Source organism: Podarcis bocagei (assembly GCF_964188305.1).
Source record: "Podarcis bocagei genome assembly, chromosome: 5".
Lineage (NCBI taxonomy): Eukaryota > Metazoa > Chordata > Lepidosauria > Squamata > Lacertidae > Podarcis > Podarcis bocagei.
The window spans coordinates 95,747,776-95,769,037 of record NC_138129.1 but is presented as its reverse complement, the minus strand read 5'-3'; the positions used below and the strand labels follow the sequence as shown (position 1 = coordinate 95,769,037).

General features: G+C 44.3%; 1 protein-coding gene across 1 annotated transcript in view; it reads left to right on the top strand.

The window, feature by feature from the left end:
- Positions 1-21,262, top strand: part of LHX4 (LIM homeobox 4) — a gene marked incomplete at its 5' end in the record, with an annotated part of 71,915 nt that overhangs the window by 35,154 nt on the left and 15,499 nt on the right. The gene's annotated exons all lie outside the window — the stretch shown is intronic.

Genomic DNA, 21,262 nt, shown 5'->3' with positions numbered 1-21,262 from the left:
GTCTCACTTCCTTTCAAAGGAGATGTTTGCTGATACTTGAACATACAATTTTCGCTTGGAATAATTGAGAGATCACATAGTGACTGAAAGGGCAAGAAGGCAAACCATGATGATGAAAATGCAGACTCACCATACAGGGTTGCTGTAGATATTACTGTTATGAAATTCTTTATGAAAGTGCTATATGAAATCTTGGTACAGTATTTTTAATATCATATTCTCATTCTGTGGCAATGGTATTTATTTTATGCAGATATATAGATATATATCCTGCTTGCTTCACAGAAAGGTCCAGTTTTGCTCCCTTGACGTAATTATTGCCAATGTACAGTGGTGCCCCGCAAGACGAATGCCTCGCAAGACGGAAAACTCGCTAGACGAAAGAGTTTTCCGTTTTGGAGGTGCTTCGCAAAACGAATCTCCTATGGGCTTGCTTCACAAGACGACAATGTCTTGCGAGTTCCTGCTGGTTTTTTTTCCTCCCCCCCTTTTTCTAAGCCTCTAAGCCGCTTATCAGCTGATCCGATCAGCAGATAAGCCGCTAAAAGCAGCTAAAAGCCGCTAATAGCGCTAATCCGCTAATCCTTCAATGGGCTTGCTTCGCAAGATGAAAAAAACTGCTAGACGAAGAGAATCACAGAACGGATTCTTTTCGTCTTGCGAGGCACCACTGTAATTGTTTTTCTGTCCAACACACCTACTTCCTTACAGTCAGATGGTGGCAGCAAGAGCAATATGTATTTTCCGTCAACATTTTCTTCTTGGGAGGAATGAAATAGCTATTGAGAACTTACTTCTGAGCAGACATGTTTAGCCCTATGCAAATAACTTATGCTGGGACACTTCTCCCTGCTCTCCCAGTTCTAATGTTCTTTACCCTAGGTAAAGGTAAAGGGACCCCTGACCATTAGGTCCAGTTGTGGCCGACTCTGGGGTTGCGGCGCTCACCTTGCTTTACTGGCCGAGGGAGCCAGTGTACAGCTTCCGGGTCATATGCGTTGCAGCCCCTGAGTCGTCCGCAACTGGACCTAATGGTCAGGGGTCCCTTTACCTTTACCTATTTACCTATTCAATTTGTATACTGCCCTTCATCCGAAGATTTCAGGGTAGTTCACAGCATCAAAATACTCAATAAAAACACTCTCTTGTTGAGAGCTTCCTCTGTGTCTCCCCAAAGCTTTGAAGGGTCAAGGAAGCATTTCCAAGAGCAACAACAGGGAGCATATTACTACAGTCAAATAAATGAATAAATACAAATTCCCTCTGGGGTTTCGTCATCAGCTTTGTGCATCTCGTATTTTGGGCCCCAGCTATAGAGCATGATGGTGCACTGCCATGGCTTCCTCCAGTTGTTGTGTTTTCTCCCTCAATCCCTTCAGCAGCTTCTGTTTCCATTCCAATAACTCATCCTAGGGTTGATGAGAAGGCAGATAATAACTATTCTGGGCCCAGCCAAGAGGGAGCTACAGTGCCTATAGATTCCTCCCCGGTTATAGCGAAGAATGATTCTGGAGGAGCTACAGAGATTGACCTTGTCTTCTGCTGCTAGTTGGTTGGGCTGGCAAGCTCATCTCAGCCACTTAGTCGTCGAGGGGAAAGAAAACTGTACTACTCTTCTTCTCTGGCGATCACTCGTAGCTGAGTAAGATTGTCTGCCAGGAACACGGTCTTAACAGTGAGTCTGTAAGGAACTGTGGAGGCCAATTCTGCATCCACACATCCTTCCACAGTGGGGACATTGGTTTCTGGGCGGGAGTTGGTCATGGTGTGGATTTGCCAAGCGTGTCTTCCTCTTAGCACATTTCTTCCTTGTGTCCTGAGTTCGAGCGTCTTCAAAGTCCACAACACCTTTGGTAAAGGCTGTTCTCCAACTGGAGCGCTCGCAGGCCAGTGTTTCCCAGTTGTCAGTGTTTATACTTCATTTTTTTAGATTTGCCTTGAGAGAGTCTTTAAACCTCTTTTGCTGACCACCAGCATTATGCTTTCCATGTTAAGTTCAGAATACAGTGGACCCTCTAGAACTTAATTCGTTCCGGGGGTCTGTACGTATCCCGAAAAGTCCGCATCTAGAGGCGCCGCTTCTGCGCACATGCGTGGCAAAAACCAGAAGTATACACTTCCGGTTTTGCCGTGTTCGCAACCCGAAAGTTACGTTACCCGAATGTAACGTAATCCAAAGGTCCACTGTAGAGTAGTTGCTTTGGAAGATGATAATCAGGCATCCGCACAACATGACCAGTCCAACGAAGTTGATGTTGAAGAATCATCGTTTCAACACTGGTGATCTTTGCTTCTTCCAGTACACTGGCATTAGTTTGCCTATCTTTGCAAGTGATGGATAATTTTTTTGGGAGACACTGTTGATGGAATATTTTGAGGAGTTGGTGTTAAGTTGTGGGTGAACATATCAGATGACACAGTGATTCTTCAAACAGCTCTTGTTTATTCACAGGCCAGAACAGAACTGAACTGAAGGGTTCAGTCAGCCTGCTTATATAGAGCTCCAGTACAATGTAACTGTAACAATTTCCTAAAACTATTCAATCACTGAACGTCACTTTCAATCCCTTATTTGCATAACTATCTACAGTATCCCCCTGCTGGCCCAGGGTGAGAACTTCAGTACATAACACCTGGAGATGGCGTTTATAAGTGGTCCATGTTTCACAAGCATACAGCAAGAAAATTATACACTTCTAGGCCATCTACCTGGGTGTGAAGTCTTTGTTTTTGGGTTCAGGACAGGTGTTCGTGAAGGCCTGCTTGAGCGTCATGCTGCTCATCACTTTGGCTGGCCAGTGATAGACCTCTTTGCAAATTTAGTCACTGCACTGTAGCATCAGGAAGGGAACTTAGAGGTAATAATAATAATAATTTTTAATTTTATTTTTTTTTAATAAGATTTTTATTGGTTTTGCAAATTTTTAAAAAACAAACAAACACTTAAGAAAACAAACAAACACGTATGATTTCGTAACATATTTTCATAAACCTCTTTTCTGGGACTTCCCCATACCCCCCCTTTCTGCATCCCAATGTCCATAATCTTATAGCAACTCCCAGTTGTTACTTTCCAACCTCAGTCATCTTAGTCCTCTCTATATTCTAACCTTATGTCACTGTATCCCTTTGTTCCTAAAAACCAAAACACTCTAACATTCATTGAGTTTATAATAGTCCTTAAGGTAACTTTTAAATTTTCTCCATTCTTCTTCCGCTGTCTCTTTTCCTTGGTCACGGATTCTGCCTGTCATCTCGGCCAGTGTCATATAGTCCATCACTTTCATCTGCCATTCTTCCAGAGTGGGTAGATCTTGTGTCTTCCAATGCTTTGCGATGAGTATTCTTGCTGCTGTTGTAGCGTACATGAAAAAAGCTCTATCCTTCTTTGACACCAATTGGCCGACAATGCCCAGGAGAAAGGCCTCTGGTTTTTTAGGAAAGGTACATTTAAGTACCTTTTTTATTTCATTATAGATCATTTCCCAGAAAGCCTTTATCTTCGGGCATGTCCACCAAAGGTGGTAGAAGGTACCTTCAGTCTCTTTGCATTTCCAACATTTGTTATCGGGCAGATGATAAATTTTTGCCAGCTTGACTGGGGTCATGTACCACCTGTATACCATTTTCATAATGTTTTCCTTTAAGGCATTATATGCCGTAAATTTGATACCGGTGTTCCATAACCATTCCCAGTCATCTGACATGATGTTATGACCAACATCCTGTGCCCACTTAATCATGGCTGATTTGACTGTTTCCTCCTGTGTATTCCATTTCAGCAACAAGTTATACATTCTAGATAAATTCTTAGTACTAGGTTCTAACAATTCAGTTTCTAGTTTAGATTTTTCCATCTGGAAGCCAATTTTCCTGTCCTGTTTGAAAAATTCCACTATTTGATGGTATTGAAACCAATTTTGTACCTTATGCTTCAGTTTCTCATAACTTTGCAATTTCAACTTATCTCCATCCTGTTCCAAAATTTCCCAATACTTCGGCCATCCGACCTCCATATTGAGTTTCTTCACTGCCTTGGCCTCCACTGGTGAGACCCATCTAGGGGTTTTGTTTTCCAACAGATCTTTATATCTTCTCCAAACATTAAACAATGCTTTTCTAACAATGTGATTCTTAAAGACACTATTAACTTTGTCATACCATAGATATGCATGCCAACCAAAAGCATTGTTAAAACCTTCCAGATCTAAGATGTCTGTATTTTCGAGGAGCATCCATTCTTTCAGCCAGCAAAATGCTGCTGCCTCATAGTACAATTTCAAGTCCGGCAGGGCAAAACCCCCTCTTTCTTTAGCATCTGTCAATATTTTAAATTTAATTCTGGGCTTTTTGCCCTGCCAGACAAATTTCGAGATATCTTTCTGCCACCTCTTAAAACATTCCATCTTATCCAGGATCTGCAAGGTCTGGAACAAAAATAACATTCTAGGCAATACATTCATTTTGATCACAGCAATTCGGCCTAACATTGACAATTTCAAATTTGACCATATTTCTAGATCTTTTTTAATTTCCGACCAACATTTTTCGTAGTTGTCTTTGTACAAATTCACATTTTTAGATGTCAAATTATTGTCAAAATTATTGACATTTGACAATAATTTTTAATTTTTACCCCGCCCTCCCCAGCCAAGGCCGGGCTCAGGGCGGCTAACAAGCAATAATAAAAACAAGTTGAATGAATACAACTTAAAAACAAGATTAAAATACAACATTAAAATATTAAAATGCAGCCTCATCACAGGAGGAGAAAGGAAAAAGAAAGTGGGGGAGGGAATCAAATTGGCTCCAAGCCAAAGGCCAGACGGAACAACTCTGTCTTACAGGCCCTGCGGAAAGAAATCAGATCTTGCAGGGCCCTGGTCTCATGAGGCAGAGAGTTCCACCAGGTCGGGGCCAGTGCTGAAAAGGCCCTGGCTCTGGTTGAAGCTAATCTAACTTCCTTAGGGCCCGGGACCACTAGGGTGTTGCTGTTTATGGACCTTGAGGCTCTCCGTGGGGCATACAGGGAGAGGCGGTCCCGTAGGTACGAGGGTCTTAGACACTAAGTAGCAGTGCTTCAGTAGTTAAAGGAGCGTCAAAGGAATAACGCAAACGCCTTTCCTGGACAGATTCATGCAGTGGCTTAACCTAAGACACCCTCCAGCATATAACAATCCCTCCAAGCTGTTTTGCATTAGAAATAAATCCCTTTTAACTTTAATATTTCTCCTAATCAAAACCTGATCAGCTCCTTGCAGCTACTTTGCTTCAGTTGTGGGAGTGGGGAACCTAGGGATGGCATGGACTGGACTGATGGAACGAGGGCATGGCACCTCTGGGATCAGTTCCAGGTACAGTATCTCAGGCTGCAGCCCTGTGCAAAGCTACCTGAGAGTAAGCCTCATTTAAAACAGATGGACTTTATTCTGAGTAAGCATGCACAGGATTGTAGCCTCAGTGACCCAGTTAGTTTGGTAGACAGCTGGTGCCCTGTCTGCCTGCTGTGGGGACTGACGGCAGGGGCAGGGTGTGGGGAGGACACAGAATAGTCATGGCAATACACATTGCACTGGACCCATTTCTGTGGGCAAAAGAGCATGCGGACTTTTGAATTACATTGCGAAAAGGAGGAAAACAGGTAATTCTCAGTTATGTGTAAGGAGATGCATGCATATTCTGTTGTTTAAGAAACAGAAAATTGCTTAATGATGAAATGTTTAATTCTTCAAACACATCTAACATGGCTTCCAGGAAGGATTGAGGTAAAAACTGGCAGATTTTAAGAGCTATTCTAGCTGGTTCTTCACACACAGTGTGAACTCAGCACCATAGCTTGCCTTATACATTGACAAATGCTGGAGGAGCCTTGTCCCTTCTGTTATGTATTGAGTGACGGTCCATATGGGAAGGTCTTGCACTTATTTAGGCAGGTGGTCTATCTACCCCCATATTGGCTGACAATTGGGCAGAGGGGTCCTTTTGAGTCTTGCTGTCCGAGGTCTTTTATTTGGAGATCTGAGAGACTGAACCATGGAACCTCTTCTGGTTTTTTTATATAAGCAGCTCGTATTCCTTGATTTACCTAAAAGAAAACAAAATTGAAGGTTTGCTTTTGTTTTTAATGCAATCATTTAAAAGAGAACTATACCATACCTCCTCTGGGAATTGTGTTGTCGATGGCATTGGTGCTAGCCAGTAGGTGCCCCCCACAGCTGGGATTGTCCTATTAAACTAAAAGACACCGAAAAACTGCAGAACTGGGTTTTTCCCCCTAGCACCTATTCCAGAGAAAAAGATGCATTGAATTACTGTGGTGCATTGTGAAGCTGCCTCTGCTACTCTTAAAAAATCTGACTTCACATTTAATGTCAGTACAGAAGTTCTTAAATTTTGTTGTGCTAAGGATACATATCCTGGATTTCTTCTTTCTTGAGGCCCACCAGAGATTTATTCTTACTGATATGGCCAACCTATGAGAGGCTTGAAAGGCTTCCAGACTAAAACTCACCTTCTATATTTGCCCCCCAAAGATATATGCACACACAGCCAGGAGGTTCTTTGATGTTTACAGCTACTTGCATGCGGAAGAGGCAAGTTGTTTTTAATTTTACATTTTAACTGAAAAGTGGCTTGCTCTTTGGCATGTGGTGGAAACCTTAGAAAAAGATCAATTTTTCCAACTGTTTTCTATATTAGTTTCAACTGTGATCTCATGAACCCCAAGGGGACACCAGAGCCTCTGGGGCTGAGCATTAAAACAGCTCAGTTTGGGGTTTGGATAATTACTACCAGTCATCATTAATAAATAACCTTGCTATAGCTTAGAATTAATTATCACCAGTTCAAGTGAGGGGAGAGTCTTTGTCCTGTCCAACAGGCAATGGCTTTTCCCACCTTTTTCTCAATTTGATCCTTTTACATGGTTTCGTATGTTCTGCCATATTTTATGCATGCGACTTGCCATTCTTTTTATTGATTATAGTTTAGTAATTCTTTATTGCAATTGTTAAGTGAAAACTGTTTAATTATTATTTGCTGATTTTTAATTTTACTCTTTACCCAGCTAGATGGGCAGGGTATAAGTAATCTATTATTATTATTATTATTATTATTATTATTATTATTATTATTATTATTGATTTTTGTATGGCTTTGTTTGATGCAAGTTGTTTATTTTAAAGTTATGTTTTTATTATGACTTTTTGTGTATTGGATCAGATTGTTATTGGGTATGTGGTCTTTGGCTGCCCATTTTGTTGTTTCTTCAGCTTGTAAATCACCTTGTTTTTAATAACATAGAAAAGCGGCGTACAAATTAAAAATGAAATGTGTGTAGGTAGATCTAAATTCTGGACTCCTTCACCAACTGAAGTTACTCTAATTAAAAAATGTATCACTTTCCCCCTCTCTCTGTCTCCCTCTTTTAAACCCCAGCTCATGTACAACCAACTCTGCAAGCCCTTTGGCTTCTAATATTGCATCTCTAAGTTGCCTTTTATTCACTTTCCCAGCCTTGTGGGAGCAACTTATCTGTAAATGACTCAGCTATGTGAGTGAGTCCTAATCATGTGGGCCGGGACTATGGAATCAGCACCCCAATTCCATAGTCTCCAATTGCCACGAAAATGCTGGGATCTTCACAAAACCCCTTAACCCTTGTGCATTTGGGTGAAGGGAAATCCCAGGACAGCTGGGGGAGGGGATGCCTGGATGTGTGTGTGTCTGTAAAGCTGATCCATCCAGAATTCACCAGAATTCTCCAGGATGCTGCAGTTGCTTTGTTGTTGTTGTTCAGTCGTGTCCGACTCTTCGTGACCCCATGGACCAGAGCACGCCAGGCACTCCTGTCTTCCACTGCCTCCCGCAGTTTGGTCAAACTCATGCTGGTAGCTTTGAGAACACTGTCCAACCATCTCGTCCTCTGTCGTCCCCTTCTCCTTGTGCCCTCCATCTTTCCCAACATCAGGGTCTTTCCCAGGGAGTCTTCTCTTCTCATGAGGTGGCCAAAGTCTTGGAGCCTCAGCTTCAGGATCTGTCCTTCCAGTGAGCACTCAGGGCTGATTTCCTTAAGAATGGAGAGGTTTGATCTTCTTGCAGTCCGTGGGACTCTCAAGAGTCTCCTCCAGCACCATAATTCAGAAGCATCAATTCTTCGGCGATCAGCCTTCTTGATGGTCCAGCTCTCACTTCCATACATCACTACTGGGAAAACCATAGCTTTAACTATATGGACCTTTGTCGGCAAGGTGATGTCTCTGCTTTTTAAGATGCTGTCTAGGTTTGTCATTGCTCTTCAGTACAAAAATAAAAAATGGTGTCTGAGCTGCAGAGCACAGATATGCACATGAGGTCATCTTGGAAGTGCGCTGAAAAAGGAGGAGGCTGTCAGGGCAGGAAGGAAGGATGTTGTGTTATAGTTTCCTGCTGTGGCAGGCAAAGGAAGTGATCTCACAGAGTTCTCTCTAGCAAATTTTACAGGAAAGCTCTGCGAGCCTCAGCCCCTTGGTGTGTCTGTCTGGCAAAGCATGAATTGTTGGTTTGACTGCGATAATGTGCCACAGATATGTCCTTATGCTATGTGCTTATAGAGGGGAGGAAATTCAAATTTGGGGGAAATGGAACGGGGTGGGGGAAAGGTAGATGTCATGGGAAAGAGACTCTGTATAAGACAAGCAGGTGATGTGTGGGAAAATACTGGATCATTTTTTAAATGGAGTAGAATCTCCAAGCATGTAATAAAGGGAATTTTGTCCTGCTCTAGAGCTCTCACAGGGTGAATGCTATTTGTGGGAATTTAACCTTCTTAGAGACCCAAATCCCTCTAATACACCCTTCCCCCCCCCACTGTGTTTTTAAGCCCAAATTGGACTATTGCTTTGTCTGATTTTAATCTCTCTTGCCCACATCAAGCACATCTGTTCTGTGCCAGAGGGCAGGAAGCCCCCCCCAAAAATGCCCATTCTTGATTGCCCTCCTGTTTCCTCCTGATCTTTCCCAAACACATTTGTTGTACGGCAGACTGAAGCAGTGAGATGTGCCTGAGAACCAGCAGAAAGTTTTAGCATGCCAATATTAAATACAGCATAGCTAGTGTTGGGTGAGCTTGTTTAAAAAACCTTGGTGGGGGGCATTAAACACACTGCATTATTTAAGAGGTGCTCCTAAATTGTTTAAGTGCACGCTTAACAATTTAAGCGTGTTTCCTGGCATGCATATCATGCTACCTTTGTCGGGACCAGTGGTAGGCTACAACGCCTTCTTTAAGTGTACCGTATTTTTCTGTGTATAAGACTAGGTTTTTAAATCAAAAAATAGGTTTAAAATTGGGGCTCATCTTATACATGGGTAGTGCTGAGGGGTGTTTTCTTAATTTGAAGTCCCCCCAAATAGGAGGTGTCTTATACATGGGGGCATCTTATACATGGAAAAATACGGTATATCTGGTGCCAAGCCCAGGCTTGTCCTGTGAAATAGTCTTTAGACCAGGGGTCAGCAACCTTTTTCAGCCGTGGGCCGGTCCACCGTCCCTCAGACCATGTGGTGGGCCAGACTATATTTTGAAAAAAATAAATGAATGAATTCCTATGCCCCACAAACAACCCAGGGATGCATTTTAAATAAAAGGACACATTCTACTCATGTAAAAACACGCTGATTCCCGGACCGTCCGCGGGCCGCATTTAGAAGGCGATTGGGCTGCATCCGGCCCCCGGGCCTTAGGTTGCCTACCCCTGCTTTAGACTGATGCTGACATATGGCAGACTAGTGGCACAGACTCCTCTGCAGAAAGTTGTTAGGAAAGCCCTGCTCCGCTCATGGAACTACAATTCCCAGAGTTGTTTTAACAATCTCTTCACAGGCAAACTCGAGGGATGGTAGTTCTTTGGGGGGGGGGAATAGGATTGCCTAGCAAACTCTCTGCACCCTTAACAAACTACAGCTCACAGAATTCTTTGGCGGAAACCATGGCCAAGGGGTATCATAAAAGGTAAAGGGACCCCTGACCATTAGGTCCAATTGTGGCCGACTCTGGGGTTGTGGTGCTCATCTCGCTTTATTGGCCGAGGGAGCCGGCGTACAGCTTCCGGGTCATGTGGCCAGCATGACTAAGCCACTTCTGGTGAAACCAGAGCAGCGCACGGAAACGGCGTTTACCTTCCCACCAGAGTGGTACCTATTTATCTACTTGCACTTTGACGTGCTTTTGAACTGCTAAGTTGGCAGGAGCAGGGACCGAGCAACGGGAGCTCACCCCGTCGCGGGGATTCGAACAGCTAACCTTCTAATCCGCAAGTCCTAGGCTCTGTGGTTTAACCCACAGCGCCACCCACGTTCCTAGTGGTATCATAAGGAGCTTCAAATGTGAGGTGTGTCTGTTGTTGTAGTCTTCCCATTTTGATTGTGGGTTTGTTTGCGGCTCTTGGGATGAAACCTGACGCTTCTGCCTGCCCTATCTTTTTTTTGCCATTAGCAGCTGAGGAACATGTAATAGGCCAGATGCTCAATTAACATGGATCATTTGAAGCCATAATGTAGAGAGTGGGGGGTTTTGTTTATGCAAGGGATTAGAGCAACAGGAAGAGGACAGCTAATGGTTCCCTGGTGATGGTGTTTGCTGCATCTATTTTTTTATTTTGTAAACCGTCTTTAGAGATTATGGGTAGCGTTCAGCTAAATTTTACTTGTAGTAAACCCATTTAAATTAATGAACATGATTCAGATAGGTCTTACTAATTTTAGCGGGCCTACTCTGAGTAGAACCTATGCTGTGTACACAATATATACATTTGAAGGGCGCGCACACACCCCGTCAAAGAATTCAGGGAGCTGAAAACAAGTGATTGCTTAGGAATACCCATTTCACCAAATAACTTGAAAAGTGGCCCTTTTCATGCATGATTTAGGGTGATTCACAATGATGGCAAACATGAAGAATCCCCTATTAGCATAGGAGCCAACTCCTAGGGGCCAAGGTTGTTTCGGCACCCCCAATAAATATTTGAGGGCCTCCCCCCAAGTCGATGGTGTGTATGCACTACATCTTGTGATTATGCAGGGCAGGGCTTAAAAGGTAAAGGGACCCCTGACCATTAGGTCCAGTTGTGGCCGACTCTGGGGTTGCAGCGCTCATCTCGCTTTATTGGCCAAGGGAGCCGGCGTACAGCTTCCAGGTCATGTGGCCAGCATGACTAAGACGCTTCTGGCGAACCAGAGCAGCGCATGGAAACACCGTTTACCTTCCCACTGGAGTGGTACCTATTTATCTACTTGCACTTTGACGTGCTTTTGAACTGCTAGGTGGGTAGGAGCAAGGACCGAGCAACGGGAGTTCACTCCGTCATGGGGATTTGAACTGCCGACCTTCTGATCAGCAAGTCCTAGGCTCTGTGGCTTACTCCCCCCCCCCTATTTTATTCATGTTGGCACACCTGCTTGTTAGCATTCATATCTCATTCTCTGGACACCCAAAAACCACATAATGTTTGGCTGGCTGGCTGTGCAAAACCTGTGCCGCTTTCAAAGCTCCCAGTGGCATGTCGTAAGATAATATTTTGCTCTGCGGACCTCCCTCCGGTGCTCCTTTGTTGGCATTAATGAGCTTTTTAATCCAACAGTTAATATCCCCCCTCATTTCGCCAGTTGTTTGGATCTCTCTGGAGTGGGGAAATGGCTGCTTGATCTGCCCTGCAGAAATGAGTGTTTTTGCTTTTAGTTAAAACCTCTTTAATGGCATTACATAAGCAGGTTTTAAAGGAAGAAACGGCTCTCGTGTGGGCATCACTCAGCAGGATAAGCCTTGGAGCCAATTCTACTGTAATATCCCCCCCCCCCATGGAAGAACCCCCTTGAAGGCATAGACATGAAATACAGAGTCCACGCAGAATTTACTGGGAAGACAGAAGGTAGCCGAGTCTCTAGTCTGAGGATCTTCCTTGCAAATGAGTTTGTATTCTTCTGTCTTGGACTCCAGGGAGCCACCACAGAAAAGGCCTGTTCTCATGTTGACACCTTCCGGACCTCTGAATTGGAGATTGAACAGTAAAGAGGGAGTTTTCCCAGGGAAACAGAAAACTGCTTGGACCTGTAGTTTCTAGGCACAGCACAAGTGGAAGTGTAGATGAGCCCTTAAGAGCAAACTCAATTGGTCAGGTGCCTTTCAGTATAGAAGTGAATCGGGAGCACATAATAGGAGGAGGAGGAGGAGGAGGAGGAGGAGGAGGAGAATGTCTTTCCCTCAGACTAGAGTGGGACAAAAATAGAAAAAGCTAAAAATGTAGAAAAGATAGTCATTAGAAGGTCATTAAAAATACTAATGAAAGGACGCAGGTGGTGCTGTGGGTTAAACCACAGAGCCTAGGACTTTCCGATCAGAAGGTCTGTGGTTCGAATCCCCGCCACGGGGTGAGCTCCCGTTGCTTGGTCCCTGCTCCTGCCAACCTAGCAGTTCAAAAGCACATCAAAGTGCAAGTAGATAAATAGGTACCGCTCTGGTGGGAAGGTAAGCAGCGTTTCCGTGCGCTGCTCTGGTTCGCCAGAAGATTAGTCCTGCTGGCCACATGACTTGGAAGCTGTACGCTGGCTCCCTCGGCCAATAAAGCAAGATGAGCGCCGCAACCCCAGAGTTGGTCACGGCTGGACCTAATGGTCAGGGGTCCCTTTACCTTTAAAAACACTAATAGAATTAAAACAATATTTTAAAAATCTATTAAAAATACAGATAATAACAATTTTTAAAAGTTAGTGCTTTCTGTATAGGGAGACTCATTAGATGTTTCAAGTTGGCAACATATTTAAGAGGTTTTTAGAAGTCTCCAGGATGGCCCTGTGAGCTTCTGCATCCTCTGGAATGTTCAGGACACCCTGATAAGATAATACAAGAGTAAATGACATCATTTTCTGGGCAGGGAACTTCTGCGCTCACCTAACATATTCCTGTCTGTGCTGCTACCGTACATTGTGGGGTGGGGAGCTACACTGCCACCCAATCACAATTACCTGGATTCATTCAACTTTTTTTCTATGAGCAGCAGAACCACGAGCAGGTCTCCAAAAGGGGTACAGAAAAGAAAGGAAAGCAAGGTACCATAAAATGGGGAGGAGAAGTGCAGTGGTGAAGCAAGGGGGGGGGGCAAACTGGAGTAGGACAATCGAAGGGGGGGTGAGGAGAGGGAATGTGCCATTCTCTTCTCAGGTACAGTTGCTGGGAACATGACCCATTGTATAGCATCCTACCCAATAACTCAGATTATCCTATTATTATTATTATTATTATTATTATTATTATTATTATTATTTACCACCCTTCATCTGAAGATCCCAGGTCCATTCACATCAGAAAGATGCAAAATATATAGTAAAACAAGAACAAGCCAACGCCCCCCCCAACACATTTAAAAAGCCATAGCTGAAGAGAAATGTTTTCTGAGTCTTGTTTCTCACCCATCCTTAGATCCTTTTGCTGTTTTATTGTCTGTGAGTTTCAACTTCCTGGGTTCTTTTAATGCTATTTTTAGCATGGTAACATACCTGTTATTTACATAGATATTTTAAATAATTTGGACTGTTGTTATATTTACTTTGATTTTTTTGCTGATTCTATCTGGTTGACATCTCCATTGGAAGGGGAAAGCAGGAGTGATATCTTAGAATTATTATTATAATTATTATATCTTAGAATAATAATAATAACAATAACAACAACAACAACAACAGACCCATGTGATAAAGGACGCCCTTGATCTTTTGTAAGATCCTGGAATCAAATGAAATCATATGAAGGCATTCACAAGGAAATAGTGAATCTTGCCTAGTCCTGTTAAATTACAATTCCTATTTGTTTATGGCACACATTTTACTTTATTTTGCTGTTTGTTTTGAGAAGACAATAAGCAACCATTTAAAAAGGATGGTCTCAAAGTAGCACCCAACCTGGTGCTCGCCAAATGTTTTAGACTACAACTCCCATCAGCCCAGCCATCACAGGGGTTGTAGTCTAAAACATCTGGAGAGCATCAGGTTGGGGAAGGCTAAGGGCACTTCCTGGCTCCCTCTTCTTCCAGTCAGGCCGCTGTCACCTTCAGCCATGAGTCATATGGATGGGATGAATCACAGAAGACGACTGAGAGATTTAGATGCAAGATGAAGAGGTAAAGCGTGGAGCCACGGTCCTAAAACATGGGTTTCAGCTAGGAAAGCAGGAGGGAGGCAAGCACCTGGGTTGTGTGCTTCCTCCTTGCTGTTGAACAGAAAGGATGCCTTTGATATCAAGAAAAACCACATTGCATTTGGTGTCATGCGTGATAAGCCCAATAGCTTAAATATTAGGTTGTGGTGGGTGAACGGTAGTTGTATTGATATTTATTGCCGGCATTTACAAATATAAAGCTGCCATTGCACAGAGGTAGATAATTGGGCCATTATATAGCCTAACATGGGATGCGGGTGGTGCTGTGGGTTAAACCACAAAGCCTAGGGCTTGCTGATCAGAAGGTTGGCGGTTCGAATCCCCGCGGCGGGGTGAGCTCCCGTTGCTCGGTCCCTGCTCCTGCCAACCTAGCAGTTCAAAAGCACATCAAAGTGCAAGTAGATAAATAGGTACCACTCCGGCAGGAAGGTAAACAGCGTTTCCGTGCGCTGCTCTGGTTTCGCCAGAAGCGGCTTAGTCATGCTGGCCACATGACCTGGAAGCTGTACGCCGGCTCCCTTGGCCAATAAAGTGAGATGAGCGCCACAACCCCAGTTGGCCACGACTGGACCTAATGGTCAGGGGTCCCTTTACCTTTACCTTTATAGCCTAACATGACTATATAATCTCAGGTAGGGGTTCTCCCCCCAAAAAAGGTTTTGCCTCCATTGCGAATAAAATGCTGGAGAGTTACAGTCATAGAAATTGACTGTAAAATAAAATAAATTCTACAAACACATGTTTATAAAGCATTCCTGCACCTTATTTATAAGATACAGTCTAATTAAAATTAGAATAGTCAGATGCATTTCAACTTTTAGTCTTCATCAGTGGCCTCCCTTTTGAGCATTTTATCCTTAACTCCATGGTCATTTTCTCTTCAGGAGAACATATCTTTCCCCCCTCATGCTTGTCAGCCTAGCCTACCTCACAGGGTAGTTAAGAGGGTAAAATGGGAAGAGGACGAACCGTTTCATAGAATCATAGAGCTGGAAGAGACCACAAGGGCCATCGAGTCCAACCCCCTGCCAAGCAGGAAACACCATCAGAGCACTCCTGAGATATGGTTGTCAAGCCTCTGCTTAAAGACCTCCAAAGTAGGAGACTCCACCACACTCCTTGGCAGCAAATTCCACTGTCAAACAGCTCTTACTGTCAGGAAGTTCTTCCTAATGTTTAGGTGGAATCTTCTTTCTTGTAGTTTGGATCCATTGCTCCGTTTCCGCTTCTCTGGAGCAGCAGAAAACAACCTTTCTCCCTCCTCTATGTGACATCCTTTTATATATTTGAACATGGCTATCATATCACCCCTTAACCTCCTCTTCTCCAGGCTAAACATGCCCAGCTCCCTTAGCTGTTCCTCCTAAGGCATCGTTTCCAGGCCTTTGACCATTTTGGTTGCCCTCCTCTGGACACGTTCCAGTTTGTCAGTGTCCTTCTTGAATTGTGGTGCCCAGAACTGGACACAGTACTCCAGGTGAGGTCTGACCAGAGCAGAATACAGTGGCACTATTACTTCCCTTGATCTAGATGCTATACTCCTATTGATGAGGCCCAGAATTGCATTGGCTTTTTTAGCTGCCGCGTCACACTGTTGGCTCATGTCAAGTTTGTGGTCAACCAAGACTCCTAGATCCTTTTCACATGTACTGCTCTCAAGCCAGGTGTCACCCATCTTGTATTTGTGCCTCTCATTTTTTTTGCCCAAGTGCAACACTTTACATTTCTCCCTGTTAAAATTCATCTTGTTTGTTTTGGCCCAGTTTTCTAATCTGTCAAGGTCGTTTTGAAGTGTGATCCTGTCCTCTGGGGTGTTAGCCACCCCTCCCAGTTTGGTGTCATCTGCAAATTTGATCAGGATGCCCTTGAGTCCATCATCCAAGTCGTTGATAAAGATGTTGAATAAGTTTGTACCACCTTGAGCTCCTTGGAGGAAAGGTGAGATATAAATGTAAAAACAGCGTGAGCAACACCACAATGCCAGAGAAAAACAAACAAAACAAAGAGCCTCCAAACCATGTTCAAAAGGTTTTGCTATCAAAATGAAACAGTGGTTGTGTTAGGGCTGCCTTTAGCCATTTCAGCAACTCTGAAAAGCATTTAAAAATTGTGCCTCCCCGTTCTTTCCGCAACGCCAGCAGCCTTTTCACACTGGTCCAAAAAGCCCTGTGGCTTCTCCGTCCCCCGTGGGGCAACTGAAGCTGATGCCATGGAGCTCATGTCTGCCATGAATTCCTTCCGGTGCTTCAAACTGTTAAGTTGCACGCAGCTTTTGGAAGTTGCTTGTCTGACACCCCCGGCCTCTGGAACAGAATGTACTTTCAGTGCACTAACTGGAGCTCTTACCAGCACTGCCAAGACTCTTCCTGAAGTTCTTTGCAGAGCAGGTTGGTGAGTGCCAAGTCTTCACGTCAAGACTGTTGCTTTCAGTTTTATTTAGTCATCTTTTGGACTTTGGGTAGGTTGAGACTCCAAAGATCAGATCCACTGCTGCAAGCCAGATATGTTTCAAGCATCGATAGTGCTTCTCTGGATAATACATAAATGCTAATAATGTCATGGGGTGGAGGACATTTCATAGAACTGGAAGGGAGCCTGAGGATCATCTCATTTGTTCCAGTGTTGAACAGCTCTTACTGTCCGAAGCTTCTTCCTGATGTTTAGTCGGAATCAGGGGTGCCAATATGAATAAAATATTGGGGGGGGGGGGAGGTAATCCCTGCCTCACATAATTGTTCACATGACACAGCACTTGCACACCATTTGAATGACAGCACCACGAGGGACATGGGTGGCGCTGTGGGTTAAACCACAGAGCCTAGGGCTTGCCGATGTGAAGGTTGGCGGTTCGAATCCCCGCGACGGGGTGAGCTCCCATTGCTCTGTCCCTGCTCCTGCCAACCTAGCAGTTCGAAAGCACGTCAAAGTGAAAGTAGATAAATAGGTACCACTCCTGCGGGAAGGTAAATGGCGTTTCCATGCGCTGCATTGGTTCGCCAGAAGCGGCTTAGTCATGCTGGCCACATGACCCGGAAGCTGTACGCCGGCTCGCTCGGCCAATAAAGCGAGATGAGCACCACAACCCCAGAGTCGTCCGCGACTGGACCTAATGATCAGGGGTCCCTTTAACTTTACCCATCAACTGGGGCTGGGGGGGGGCTGGTGAAAAGTCAGTGCAGGGATTTGAGGAGGAATGTTGGACTGCAATTCTTGAAAATGTATGCTGTTTTAAAACTGGTTCGCCTCAAAAAGTGGGTTACTTGACTCAGACTTTAAATAACTGAAGGGCTTGCTTTGCATCCACAATGTACTTGTTTCAATGCTCACTTGAAACGTTTTAGGTTGTACACCAAACATTTAATGTGCGAAGAGGCCCTTTGACTGACATCACAATCCTGCCATATCCCTGCAAACCCCATGGCTGCCAAATGCAGCAATATTAGCGCTGAAGCTAGCAATTCTCTTTAGGTGAGAACCTGGCTGCTCTTCTATTACTCACAGAGACATCCAACTGGGGGAGGAATGGAATGAATTCCCCATGTTAATGTGTTTATGCCGCCACGTATCCTTTTATTAATTTGCCTTTTAAAAACTGATTGATCTGATGTCCAGCAATTGCTGTTGCTGCCCTCGGTAACAAATTGCGTGTTTACTTAGCCACATTTCCAGACTGCTGATAGTCTCTGACAGGTGCCATTAAAGAACATGTTTTTTACGAGAGCGGAACATTTTTCATGCAACGTGAATAGAGGCAAAAAGATGTATTAAAGTGTAATCATGGTGCTTGGAAGGTTCTGGCAGGAGACTGGCCACCATGTAGGGAGGACTGCATTTAATCCTGTGTTCTGAGCAGGGCGTATGACTCTGAGGGGAGCAGGGGCGGAATTTTTGAGGGGTTCCCCATTCACTATACCATGTGCCAGAGGTTTTCAACCTTTCTGAGTCCAAGGCTCCCTTGACCAACTATATTCTTTCTGTGGCCCCTGTGGGGCTCAGGGGCCCAGTTATGTCACCCCTTGCCTGCAGAGCTGGCAGCCTCTCACCCTTTCTTGAACATCCTCCTTTGTAGAGAGCCAGTGTGGTGTAGTAGTTAAGAGCAGTGGACTCGTAATCTGGTAAACTGGGTTCGCTTCCCCACTCCTCCACATGAAGCTGCTGGGTGACTTTGAGCTAGTCACGCTTCTCTGAAGTCTCTCAGCCTCACTCACCTCACAGGGTGTTTGTGGTGGGGCAGGAAGGGAAAGGAGAATGTTAGCTGCTTTGAGATTCCTTAGGGTAGCGATAAAGCAGGATATCAAATCCAAACTTCTTCTTCTTCTTCTTGGGTGTTCCCTCAGCCTCCTCTCCTCTCCCTTCTCCTTGGGAGTCCTCCGGGCAGCTGTTGCTTGCCCCCCCGGTCTCTGAGCTGCCCTTCCACCCCCAAAAGAGGTTCCCCCTCACATTGCCCCACAGGGGCCTGGGGAGCTTGTGGCCAGGGCTGCTGCAACAAACAGCTGTGCAAGCCTTTGGGAGGCAGAGACGCAAGAGGGCATCAGAGGAGGGAGGAAAGGAAAGAAGGACAGAGGCCAGTGTTGCCCGTGGCACCCCTGACCATCACTGAAGGCACTCCAGGGTGCCATGGCACACTGGTTGAAAACCTCTGCCATGTGCTGACGCCATTCTCCTCCCCGCCTCTAGCTGCGAAAACCCCCAAAGAGAGAAAATGTGCATGCAATCCATTAAAAAGCATATTGATTTGATGTCAGAAAGAGTGTGTTGAGATATGCCTCTAGAATTTGAAGACAATTTTATAAAGTTCGCTTGCAAACATGCCTTGAGTCCTTCTGCATCTGGGATCCATAAACAAACACAAAGAAATCTAAGGAATATATTTATACACAATGACAAACCACATTCAGATTACTGTAGATGTTACATTACTGTAGGAAATCTGGGTGGCGCTCAACGTCGGGCACTATTACAATTGCCCATCAGTGTAAACATTTTTGTTTGCCAGGCAGAACAATCTCCTCTCTCCTCCCCCCCTTGCTGTTTTGGGGGATCTCTTGACTCTTCCAAGCAGATTTTGGGGGAGGCATTGGGCATAGAGGGGGGAGGAGAGGCTCACAGTGTGCTACTGGGAGTCCTTGCACTGGCTTCTGCCAGCACGCAAGGTTAGTTGAATCCGGCCTTGGATAACTTATTCTTCTGAGCAGCAAAATCAGCAATGAGATTATCAGGAGACATTTCTCTCTAAGATCTTATTCTGTAGGGAGAACAGATAACGATCACAGCCTTGACTGCTGCATTGCTTACCATAATTTACTTTTCATAAGATATGATTTAGAGAATTCTCTTTCTCCTTCACCGTTTGAAATAGGCAGAGTTAGTTAAAGATTATCATCAGCTATGATACATTTTGGAAACACCTCTACCAGGTTCTTACTCTAAGTGATCTTCAAACGACTTTATGCAATAATCCCAGGTCCATTACATCCTTCTGCAGTATCCAAGAAGAAAATGAAATATTTCAGATCAGGGAAGAGAGATTTGAAGATCTTTTAGGTAAGCTCTCACTAAAGCTAGTGCATTCATTTTCGAGTGTAGCATTATTTTGGGAAGAGTGATAAAGTCTTGTCAGGAATTGAATTAAACCCACAATTTCTGGGGAAACCCAGGAGCTCTTGTTCAGTTCCACTTGAGAGATTGTAGTATGTTCGAGCCATTCATTTGTCTCTGCCAGTTAGCTTGCCATCACCTGGGAAAACTGATTTGTGTTTCCATGCTGTTCCTCTTTCATCTGTTAGGATTTTGTTGACACAGTCAAATCTTTGAAGGACTTGATGCCCAGATTGCTGCCATGAAATGTACCGGTATTTCAAATATTTGAAATGTATTTCAAATATTTGGTAAAAACAAAGAGTTTGCCTCCTATTTAAACTGCCACCTTCTCATTGACACTGCCACTCATTGACAATTTTCATGTTGAAATCTTCAAAATTCCCTGTCACAGGACAAGAGGAACCTGTGCGGCTGGTTCTCCAAAGGACCATCTTGTTTGCGACAGATTTTTCAAAGTGAACTTTTGGATGATTTTGAATCAGTGATCAATGTTGCCTTCCCTCTTCTGGCAGTGTCAAGTTAGAACTGATCCTCCTCTCCTGGCAGCTGGGGGAGTAGAGGGCCAGAGGAGTATCCTGGCACCATCTTGGATGGAAGGGGGTTGTTCATAGTTCGAGAAAACAAGGGCTTGTTGGCCCCTGAGAAATGGCCCTTGTGACCTAACCGACCTGGAAGTGGCTTCCATGGAACTGAAAGCTGTTAAATATACAGGGTGGAGCCTTGGCCTTCACGAGCCAAGCTGTCACTTGTGTTGCAGCAGATAGGCCCTATTGATACCAGAAAGATGCCACTACTGCCCCTTATGCTCGCAAAGTAGGCAATACTCAAGTGAAAAGATTGGAAAACTTTCAGATGTGATTGATGGAAGTCAAAAAAATTGTATACTATATAAAAGTATGTTTAGTAATTGTTGAAAATGATATGTTAAAAAACTAATTATACACACACACACACACACACACACACACACACACAGTGTAGGCAATACTCAGGAGCAGTGCGCTTATGGATGATCCACCCTAGGATGGCTTTGTACATTATGTTAGTTGTGAAGCACTCCGTTAATATTGTTATGAGTTTGTGGGTACCAGACTCTTGATCCCTGGACCCAGCAGATGTTAAAAGTTAAATAAGGCAGGCAGTTTCCTCTTGAGGTGAGCCATTTAGAGGACAAAACGAAGGTGATGAGCCATGAAGAAAGCCAAAGAGAGAGGACTCAGAGTTAGAAGGCAAAGGCAGAGTTTGTAGTAGATATTTTTAGAGCAAGCAGGAGAGAGGGGCAGAGCACGATGTCGGATGTTTGTCTGGATCCAGAGCTGTGCCTATGGGAAAAGCAAAACCCTCTCGGAGTGTTAACGCTGTGAACCCCTCCATCATGGGGTTAGGTTGTACAGTGGTACCTCTAGTTACAAACTTAATTTGTTCCGGAGGCACCGTTCTTATCCTGAGGCACGCTTTCACTAACAGGGCCTC